This window comes from Eleutherodactylus coqui, chromosome 13, assembly GCF_035609145.1.
Source record: "Eleutherodactylus coqui strain aEleCoq1 chromosome 13, aEleCoq1.hap1, whole genome shotgun sequence".
Classification (NCBI taxonomy): Eukaryota; Metazoa; Chordata; class Amphibia; order Anura; family Eleutherodactylidae; genus Eleutherodactylus; species Eleutherodactylus coqui.
In genome coordinates this window covers 27,352,671-27,364,052 of record NC_089849.1, presented here as the reverse complement: position 1 = coordinate 27,364,052, position 11,382 = coordinate 27,352,671, and positions in this window count along the sequence as shown.

The window sequence follows — 11,382 nt, the reverse complement described above, 5'->3', positions numbered from 1 at the left end:
GTTTGGGATGCAAGCTTCATGCTGCATAGTACATTCTTCGTTCAACATCGGCAAGAGTTCAGCTGGAAAGGACTTTCCGCACGGAAATTCTGCGACATCTCCGCTGCATGTGAACCCAGCCTAAGGCTCCGTTCACATCTGGATAAGGAATTCAGTGTTTCTGTTCCATCTTAGATGAAGAAAATAGAATTGCAGCTGTGACGGATCTGTCGCATGAAGGACTATTGGGTTCCATCACGATGTACATCATTTTATCTGAAAAAAATTGCGCTGTACACTGTTAGTATAAAAACGAAATGTCCCCCCCAGTCTTAGGGCTTATTCACACAGGCGATTTTCACATCCATGTGCCTATTTGCAACTGACTGCATACAGACATCACACGGACCCATTATAGGCAATGGAGTGACGGTCATCCATTCAAGTAAGTTGAGAATTAAATGCAAAGACTGGGGCTAGTCACAACTTTCTAGTTCTCAGTTGCCTTCATGCCCCTTCCTGTAGTGTGGCATACATCTGGGCCAGCAGTTCTTTGGCATCACCATGTACCGATCTTAAGGAGCCTTCTATCTACCATGTTTCACTTTAGGATTTTTAAAGGGCTTGTACCGGAATTTCAAGTTATCCTCTATCCAGATAACTTGCTGATCGGTTGGAATCTCACCCACCAATCCCAAGAACGGAGGTCCCGTGTCTCCCATCCTACAGTAAAGAGGATATTGAATAGCGCGATTGTCACAGAAGCACACGACTGCGCCATTCATTTTTAATGGGACTAATGGAGATAGCCAAGCAGGCAAGCGCTCTGGTATTTCCTTCAGCTCCATTGAAATGAATGGAGAGGCGGATGTGCATGCTCAGCTAGCGCTCTATTCAATGTGACGTCACTACGGTGGGAGAAGCGACACAGCGGCGGTGAGAGGCGGAGGACATCAGTGTGCTCGCTGTTTACCACTGATCACTGCTAAACTATTCTAGAAAAAAATAGGGCCGCATTCCTTGTCTTTTTGTACATGAGAAAAAAAACGGATGACATAAGCATAAGGCCGCTTTCACACAGGTTGCAAAATCGCACAATTTTCCAGCGATGCGATAGCGCCAGAAATTGAATGTTTGTGGAACCCATGTTTTTCAATAAGTTCCTTCACATTAGCGATGTTTTCAGTGATGCGATACTGCGAGGAAAAAAATCATGGCACACTCTATATTTGAGCACTTTGCGATTTTTTTTTTGTAGCCCATGTTTCCCTACTAGAGATGAGCGAACGTACTCGGTTCGGGTGTTTTTGGAGCCGAGTACTGCTTTTTCCGAGTAACTGACTACTCGGACGAAAAGGTTCGGGGGTGGGGGGGGGGGGGCGGCGTGGTGGAGCGGGGGGTAGCAGTGGGGAACAGGGGGGAGCTCTCTCTCTCTCCCCCCCCCTCCACTCCCCTCTGCGCCCCCCCGGCGCCCCCCCGAATATTTTCGTCCGAGTAGTCAGTTACTCGGAAAAAGTGGTGCTCGGGTCCAAAAACACCCGAACCGTGTACGTTCGCTCATCTCTATTCCCTATAGAGCCTCCTTGTTTATCGCATCACATTGCACGAACTAGCGATTTTCATTCGATGCAATACATTTTTAACATTCCCTACCCTAAGCATAAGCTCCAGCTGCATCCCTGAAAAAAAAAAAAACATACTTACTTAGGCTCAGTCCGGGTCCTCCTGCTGCTCTCCGGAGCTCCATTGTGCATTCTGCAGTGCTCATTCGCCCACAGAAGATCACTTCCTGGTTTCGAGTGTCATAAATCCTGCCTCCAGGAAACGATGGCTCTGATTGGCTGAGCAGCGCTAGATGACCCAATCAATGCAACGCCTGATGAACCAACACGTAGCTGTGATTGGTTCATCTATCGCTGCTTTGATTGGCTGAGCAGAGGTTGAAGAACCAATCGACAGCCAGTGCGTTGTGGAGGCGGGATTTATGAATTGGTTGAGCCATGGCATTGACTGGCTGAGCAGCACTAGATGAACCAATCAAAGCCATCGCTTCCTGGAGGCGGGATTTTTGAATCCCACAACCGAGAAGTGATCTTCGAGGACAGCAGGGTGCGTCGCAGAGCTCTGGAGAATAGCACAAGGACCCAGAACAAGCCTGCTAGGCAAGTATTCCTTTTTTTCAGGGAATGCAGCTAGGGCTTATTTTCGAGGTAGGGCTTAACCTTCTCACGATTTTATTACAGGCAGCAGCAATGCAATGTGCGATTTTTCACAAGAAAATGCATCGCTGTCGCTATAAAATTGTGGGAATAAAGCAGCGATATCGCCGCAAATTTTGTAGCGGCGATATCGGCTGTCGGCCATGTGAAAGAGTCCCTACAACCATACACAATGCATAGGGATGCAGCACAGACATACAGACGGATTAAAATCAGTCCGTTTCTTCACAGACCAAAATTGGGCACACCCGTGTGAATAAGCCCTTACTAGAGGGTCTCCTTCCCAACTTCGCACGATGCCTCCTGTTTGCCGCTGCTCCCCCTCCTGCAGGGTTATGGCTAGAGGATGCTGGGACAGGTGTATCCTGGCTATTGTTGATGCGTTGCCCAGAGGTTCAGCTTGTCCTCAACTCCGGGCGGACACTGAAAGACAAGGAGGAATATCTGTAAATGCCACAGCGGCTGGAAACCGTGCGAGTCACTGCGGACACCGCCTATGCTCAGAGCGCAGGACGAGCGGCCAGCACGGTCTTACTACTATCAATCTTTCCTCTGTCCATCATGTTTCACTGTTCCCTTCCGTCTCCTCTCCATCAGGCTGTTGCTTTTTTCCCATTCTGCAGCTGAGTGGAAACTCTCTGCCGCCCTTCTCCGCGCAGTCCAGCTCATAGTCTATTCACACGCTATCCCGACCAGGAACACGCAGCACACATGATCACGTATGTCGGGGCTTACAATAAGAATTGCAACTTTTTAGATGCAACATCTGTAGAAGTCGCTCGTTGCTCGCTGAACAAGGAAATAAAAATAACTGGTTGCTAGGAGACGCTGCGCATTTTTTTACTAAATAAGGAGAAAACTGTAAGAATCCGTAAATAGATGTATGGTTATGTAGAAGAGTTCAGGATTTTGTTTCCTTGCAAATAGAGCTAAACACGGGGACCAATCCTATAACATCAGTCTATGACTCCAATTACTTCATGTAACCTCTACCTATATCCCATCCCATTACTCCTATAAGCTCCCACTATATCTCCTATATATAACCTCCCCTATATCTACTCCTATTACTCCATATAAGCTCCCACTATATCTCCTATATATAACCTCCCCTATATCTACTCTTATTACTCCATATAAGCTCCCCCTTTATTTCTTCCCATTACTCCATATAAGCCCCTCTATATCTCATATATATTGTCTTCCCCTAGATCCCCTCCTATTGCTCCATATAAACTCTGCTCTATCGTCTCCTATTGCTCTAATATCTCTCTATAGTTACCTGCTATTATTCCATATAACCCACCCTGTATGTCCTCCCATTCAGAGGCGTAACCTGAAGCTCCCGGGCCCCAATGCAAAACCTGTAACAGGGCCCCAAACTATAATGCTTTATGCATAGTACTGGGCTCCCTATTTGGAGAAGTGAGGCCTTATGGGCCCCCAAAGACTCCTGGTCCCAAGTGCAACCGCATCACTTATAGTTATGCCCCTGCACCCATTACTCCATATAACCTCTCCCTAAATCTCCTCCTATTATTCCATATAAGCTACTCCTATGTCTTTCCCCATTACTCCTCATAGGACTCTCTATTAGAGATGAGCGAGCGTACTCGGATAAGCACTACTCGCTCGAGTAATTGGCTTTATCCGAGTATCGCTGTGCTCGTCCCTGAAGATTCGGGTGCCGGCACGGAGCGGGGAGCTGCAGGGGAGAGCGGGGAGGAACGGAGGTAAGATCTTTCTCTCCCTCTCTCCCGCCCGCTCTCCCCTGCTCCCCGCTGCGACTCACCTGTCAGCCGCAGCGGCACCCGAATCTTCAGACCCGAGCACAGCGATACTCGGATAAAGCCAATTACTCGAGCGAGTAGTGCTTATCCGAGTACGCTCGCTCATCTCTACTCTCTCTGTCTTCTATATATAACCTCCTCCTATATCTCCTCCCATTACTCCATATAACCTCTCCCTAAATCTCCTCCTATTATTCCATATAAGCTCCTCCTATATCTCCCCCCATTACTCCTCATAGGTCTCTCTATATCTTCTATATATAATCTCCCCTACAGTATATCTCCTCACATTACTCCATATAACCTCCCCCTATATCTCCTCTCATTACTCCATATAACCTCTCCCTATATCTCCTCCCCCTATTACTCCATATAAGCTCCTCCTATATCACCTCCCATTACTCTATATAATCTCTCCTATATCTCCCCCATTACTCATCAGCTCCCCTGATATCTCCTCCTATTGCTCCATATAACCTCCTGCTATATTTACTTCTGTAACTCCATATAACAATATTAATAGTAATCTTTATTTGTATAGCGCCAACTTATTTAGTAGCGCTTTCAAAACACATGGGGGAAACACAAACAATCCAACAGTTACATGTAGTATTCAATTATTAGGAACAGAAGGGGAGGGGGGGGGGGGTCCTGCACCAACGAGCCTAAATACAACATGGAGAGGATGATGCAGGAGGTACAGAGGCAGGGGATGTACACGGTAGGCAAAGTGGAGAAATGTGGGGTGCCATAGATAGACCGTAGTCCAGGCGTGCAGTGTGAGTGGCAGTGGGCATGTTATAGGGGGTGAGGGGGAGGATTAGGTCAGTCGGTTTGGTATGCTTCTTTGAAGAGGTGCGTTTTTAAGGTGCGTCTGAAGTTCTGTGCGTCGGGGATTGTTCGGATGTTTTGGGGTAGTGCATTCCAGAGGATCAGTGCTGCTCTAGAGAAGTCCCGGAGGTGAGCATGTGAGGTTTGTATTAGGGGAGCGTTTAGTCTGAACGTGTTAGCGAATCAGAGTTTGCAGGCTGGGTGATGTATGGACAGGAGGAAAGTGATGGGTACTAAAGCAAAGGAACTATGGGTGGAGACATGAGTTGGCCGAGCTTAGTGACAGGGAACTCCCAGGGCACACCCGCCATAAGCTCGCGTGGTGGACAGTACAGTGGCCACATTCCCCCCTTCAGTCAATTCTGAAATAGTGGCACGTGGGGAGCTTAATGAAAACTAAAGAGACTTTAAACTTTAGCAGCGGCTGCACGGATAACATGACTGATGCCGCATGTCGCTTCCTCCTCCAGGGGGGAGGAAGCTCCCCGCTGGCTGCACGTAAAACTTTTCCGGGGTGACAGTTACCCCACTGATTCCGCAGAGACCCACAGGCCGAACTTGTCCGAGCTCCCGCAGAGAGCTTTTGCTGGGTGACACTGAGCCCACTGATGCCGCTTGTCGATCCTCGTCCAGGGAGTAGCACCAGAGATGTACTGGCCCACAGCCCGACCTTGTGTACGCTACCTGCCAGTGATGAGGGACCAGATGCCGCTGAGGTCAGAGCAATCTGGCGACACGAGAAGGCACATTCCAGGTGATGGGGCAGAACATGGGCTGTCAGTCCTCGGGAGGCACGCCCACCATAGCGCCCCAGGGAGTGCTGATTACAGCTGAGGTGCTACATGGGCATTCTCTGTCACTCAGCCCGGACAACCCATCTCTCCACCGATTGTTTCCGTTGGCGACATAATGCATTAGTACCGAAGCGATGTAAAGTGGCGCAGTGCCATGGAGAGCTTTGTTGATGAGCTTTGATGAGTTTGAATTTAGTTCTGTAATTAATGGGCAGCCAATGCAATGACTGGCATAGTGCAGGGGCATCTGAGAAGCGTCTGGATAGGAAGATGAGTCTAGCTGCCGCATTTAGTATATATTGGAGAGGGGAGAGTCGTATGCCAGATACTGATATGGAGATATTGGGGGAAGTTCGGCTAGCAGAGGGTGGAAAGACGAGAAGGTCGGTTTTTGAGTGGTTAAGTCTGAGAAAAGGGGAGGACATGGTGTTTGAGATGGCGGACAGACAGTTGGAAAAGTTTTGGAGAAATGGTGTTGAGATATCACAGGAAAAGGTGTACAACTGGGTATCGCCAGCATAGAGATGATATTGGAGGCCAAATCTGCGAATGGTTCATCTTATTAGGGCTGTGTAGATAGAGAAAAGGAGAGGGCTGAGCACAGAGCCTTGGGGGACCCCAACAGCGAGGGGGAGCGGAGAGGAAGTAGAGCCAGCGAAGGAGATGCTGAAAGAGAGGTCAGAGAGATAGGAGGGGAACCAGGAGAGAGCAGTGTCCTGTAGGCCAATAGAGTGGAGCATAGCAAGGAGGAGGTCATGCTCAATAGTGTCAAACATTGTGGAGAGGTCAAGGAGAATTAGTAGTGAGTAGTCACCCCACAACTTGGCCGTCATGAGGTCGTTTGATATTTTTCTGAGAACAGTTTCGGTTAAGTCTAGAGGGTGTAAGCCGGACTGGAGGGGGTCGAGGAGAGAGTTTTCAGAGAGAAAGCGTGTGAGGCGAGAATAGACTAGGCATTCTTAAAGTTTGAAGATGAAGGGGAGATTTGAAATGGGCCAGTAGTTGTCAGCGTTGTCGGGACAAGGCTCGTTTCTTTTAGCAGAGAGGATATGATGGAATATTTGAGTGAGGAGGGGAAAATGCCTGAGGATAGCGCGTTTGCGTCGTGAGCCAGGGTTGCCGTGGTCTGCAGCGGAAGGCTCGGGTCACGAGGGGTGCTGCTTTATCCAGGGCGTGTATGAGGGTAGTGTAATAGTGTGCGGCAGCTAGATTGGGACATGCGAGGAGAGAGATGGGGGACAGGGAAGACAGTAAGGTGTCAGTAAACTATTGGGTGTGGACAGTCTGGAGGTTCCTGTAGTTGCAATAGGTAGGAGCATCTGGGGAGATGCTGCGGTGCCTGATGGAGAAGGAGAGGAGGTTGCGATCCGATAGTAGGTGGAGGGAGTTGATGAAGTGGGCAGCGGAGCAGAGGTGGAGGAAAATTAGATCAAGGGTTTTGCATCTCTGTGAGTGGGGGAGTCTGATAATTGTGATAGGCTAAGGGAGGAGGTGAGCGTTAAAATCTGGGATCCAGGTGGGGAGCTGGGGTAATTAGTGGGGATATTGAAGTCGCCCAGGATGAGGGTTGGGATTTAACAGGATAGGAAGGGCGGAGCCAGGCGGCAAAGTGGTCTAGGAATAGGCAGGTGGGACCCCAAGGCCAGTAGATAACTGCGACTCACCAGGACAGTGAACGGAAAAGTGGTAGGGTATGAGCTTTAAACGACGGGAAGGTGAGTGAGGGAACCAGGGGGATAACTTGGTAGGTGCAATTCAGCGAGAGGAAAATGCCTACTCCTCCGCCACACCTGTCATCCAATCTAAGGGTATGGGAGAATTGAGGCTGTCAATTACTCCGAGCCTGGGTTGGGATTGGTTAGAGAGAGTTAATACGGTCCCAGATTGGTTGGCGCAGTCGTGGATACTCAAGACAGTTTGGGGTGGTAGAGGGGAGATGGAAACGTAAAAACTGTGTGCCTTACACAAGCTCTGCAGTCTGGACTCTTATTTCACTGTTGCATCACGCTCAGAGGCACTGGCGTCACGTTGAACTCTTATTAGTGTTGGTTGCAGTTAGCCTTGTGTAATCTATCTACTGCACGGGCCATCGTTCAATGCAGAGTAGCCACCACCGTTGCAAGGCCTGAGTTGGTAGAAACCCACTCGAGTTACTCCTGCCAACTTCAGCTTGTTGCATATATACTCCCCTATATCTCCTCTTATTACTCTATATAACCTCCCTCTTTATCTCCTAAAACTCCATAAAACCCCACCCTTTATCTTATATTCCTGCATATAAGCTATCCCTAGATTTCCTATGCGCCATACAGCCTCTCCCTATATTTCCCTAATTACTCTATATTACCTCCCCCTGTATCCTCTCCTATTGCTTCATATAACCTCCCCCTATATCTATTATTCCATAAAACCTCCCTTATATCTCCTCCCATTACTCTATATAAGCTCCCCTTATGGATCGATATAAACTCTCCCTACATATCTCCTTTTGCTCAATTTAACCTTTTCATATATCTCCTATTACTCCATATAACCTAACCATATACCTCTCCCTTAATTTCTCCCCATTACTCCATATAACCTACCCTATATGTTCTCCCTTTGCTCCGTGTAACCTCTGCCTATATCTCCTCATTGCTGAATATAGCCTCCCATTATAGCTCCTATTACTCCATACAACCTCCCCTACATCTCCTCTCCTTACTCCATGTAACCTGCCCCTGTATCTCCTTCCATTACACCATATAACCATCTTCTAGCGTTCCTCTTATTACTCTATATAACCTTCCCCATATCTCCTCCTAATGCTCCATAGAGCCTCCCCATATCTCCTACTACTCCATACATCTTCTCCCAATGGTCAATGTAACCTCTCTATATCTCCTCCTATTACTCCATATAACCTCTCCCTATATCTTCTTCCACTACTCTATATAAGCCCCCCTACATTCTCAGCATATGGAATCAATATCAGATTCACGGAAGTCGTTGGAGCCCCCAATGATTAGCTGATTGAAGTGAGCACCATCCTTACTTCCCTGTATTCTAGGCAAAGCGTTGTACATTGTATAGTCACGATGCCTGGTACTGGAGATGAATCCCTCTCACTTGCATCAGATTGAGCAGCTCTCAAACCACGTGACCGACGAACGTGATATCACTGGCCTAAGAGGCCACAGCGCTCTGCAATCAGCTGCTCCATAGCGGTCTCAAGTGGCAGACCCCCCCCCCCCCCCCCGATCTGATATTGATGACCTTCCTTTATGACAGGTAATTACTAGAAGAATCTCCAAAATCCCCTTTAATGAAACGATTGTCTTGCCTCAGCTTAAGGCTTCAATCACACAGGCAAGAGTACTGCACATGTTTCTTGCGTTGTGAGACGCACAAAACTCGCACGAATATGAACTCCATTCGTTTGAACGGACTTCTTCACATGAGCAATTCTTTTTCCTTACAGCGATCCTGGAAGGATAAAAAAAAAAAAATCACAGCAAGCTTTAACTTTAGGCGTCCCTTGGAAAGCTTCGCTTATTGTTTCCGATAGGACCGTAACCCTTTCCAATCCACTGTCTGACGTCTGAAGACATTATGATTTAAGGCTGTACAGCTCCGATGTCAGAAGACGTCTGTCGGGGTTCTCTTACTGTATATTACCAGCCTCTCTGCTGTCGGAGCCTATCCAACGTGTCACCTCATGCAGTACTGGCCTTAGCCAGCATATAGCGCCATTGTATAACAGCAGAAAAAGAGTAAGCCCCATAGGAAAACCAGGATGCAAATTGGATTGGAAAGGGTTAAAGACATCGCATGGCACTAATCATGGGAAACACTTGCAATCCTCGGACGCATGTGAAATACGTACCTGAGGATCACAATTTCATAGAATGCAAGGCGTTTTTGAATGAAAACCGCATGCTGGCAAGGGTGATACAGGGCCAAGGATCTCAGCCAGATATCACGCTTGTCTGTGTGAATGTGGCTTATGGTGTATTTCTAAAAATTGCACAGAAATAGAACACATTGGGGGAAAATTTACTAAGCCAGATACTTCTGACATTGGGCTTAGTACGCATAATGCATCCCGGCAGCTCCGTGTGCCTTCTTAGAAAAGTCTGGCCTGGTGTACACTTCTGGTATATTTTTTGCCAGTTTCCGGTATAAATTATACATAACTGTCGGTCCAGGGCGGTCACTTTTGAAAAAATGATGGGGCTGGTGCAAAAAGGAGAAATGTCTCAAAAGTTTGCAACTTCTGAAACACTTTGTAAACATGCCTTTAGGCTGCATTCTCACAGGGCAGTTCGGCTGCCTGCAGACGAGCGGAAATCCCGCCGCGGGATTTCCCGCGGGATTTCCGCCGCTGAAAGTCTGCATAGGAGTGCATTACAATACGCACTCCTATGCAGACGGCCGCGGTTTGGCCGCGCGAAATCTCGCGCGGCAAACAAACCGCGGCATGTTCTAATTTCCTGCGGGGCACGCACTCACCTGGCCGCCGGCTCCGGTCTGCGCATGCGCCGGCTGCGCGGCAGCCGGCACATCAAAGAGCCGGGGCCGCCAGGCGCGGGTGAGTACGCGGTCGTCCCTGCAGGCTCTGGGGTCGGATCGCGCGGCGAGATTTCTCGCTGCCGGATCCGACCCGCTCGTCTGCAGGCGGCCTTCAGTTGCAATAAAATCCATGTCGCAATAAAAGTGCAATGTTGAAACAATGTGTTTTTACTATGTTTGTAGTAAAGTGTTGCAAAAAAAAAAACGCACTCAGTTTTGCAAATCCACTTTTTGGTGCGGGTTTTATTGCAACTGAACTGTCCTATGTGAATGGAGCCTTCCTGCTGTCTTCTGGAATAGAGGATACACAAAGGTAGCACATCTCGGATTACCTTTCCTATTCCCCACCTCATACCTTGATCAGCCAACTTGCAAAACAATAACATACCACTAGAGGGTGCTGTTTAATCATCACTAGATTCCCTATGGCTGTCACATACATATTTCTATGCATACTATTAGATATTATGCAAGCCAACTTGCTGCAAAAGTGCAATCATTCATTTGAAAACAATGAGATCAGATCTGCCGTTTGATCCGAAACCAAGTATGGTAATGGACCATAACAAACAGCTTGTGTCAATGGAGTCTAGAATGAACTACACATACCTATATGTACATTCCAGATGCTGAAAAATTTAGCAGTATTCATACAGCCGGCTGTGCCAAGCTCCGAGGAGCAGTCATAAGGGCTCTAGATGTACTCACATAGTCCCTGCCTGAATGAGCCTCTCCTTACCAGGTATCATTAATCAGTTGTCAGATGCGTAGCTGTGTCTTATCACCCACCGGACTGCCTGCCTATTCTGTTTGTGGGTTCTAGCAACTTAAAGGGGTTTTCCAGGGAAATACTATTGATGACCCTTCCTCAGGATAGGTAATCAATGGTTGACCCAAGCCGATCAGGTGCTTGCTGTCAGCGGCACCACACAGGGCTGCTGCTCCAACCCATGTGTAGTGGCCAGCGCTTGTAACTGCAGGTGCAACTTTTACAGTTACATGCGCTGGCCACTGCATAGGGGTCGGAGGAGTAGTTTCTGCTCAGTACTCCTGTTTGGCGGCGCTGACAGTGGGTGCTCGGTCAGCTAGGGGTCTGAGTGGTGGACCCAAGCTGATCAACTATTGATGACCTCTCCTGAGAAGAAGTCATCAGTAGCATTTGCCTCTGATGCAGACATTGACTATTTTATGACCGATTTCGCTCTACCACACTGCAGT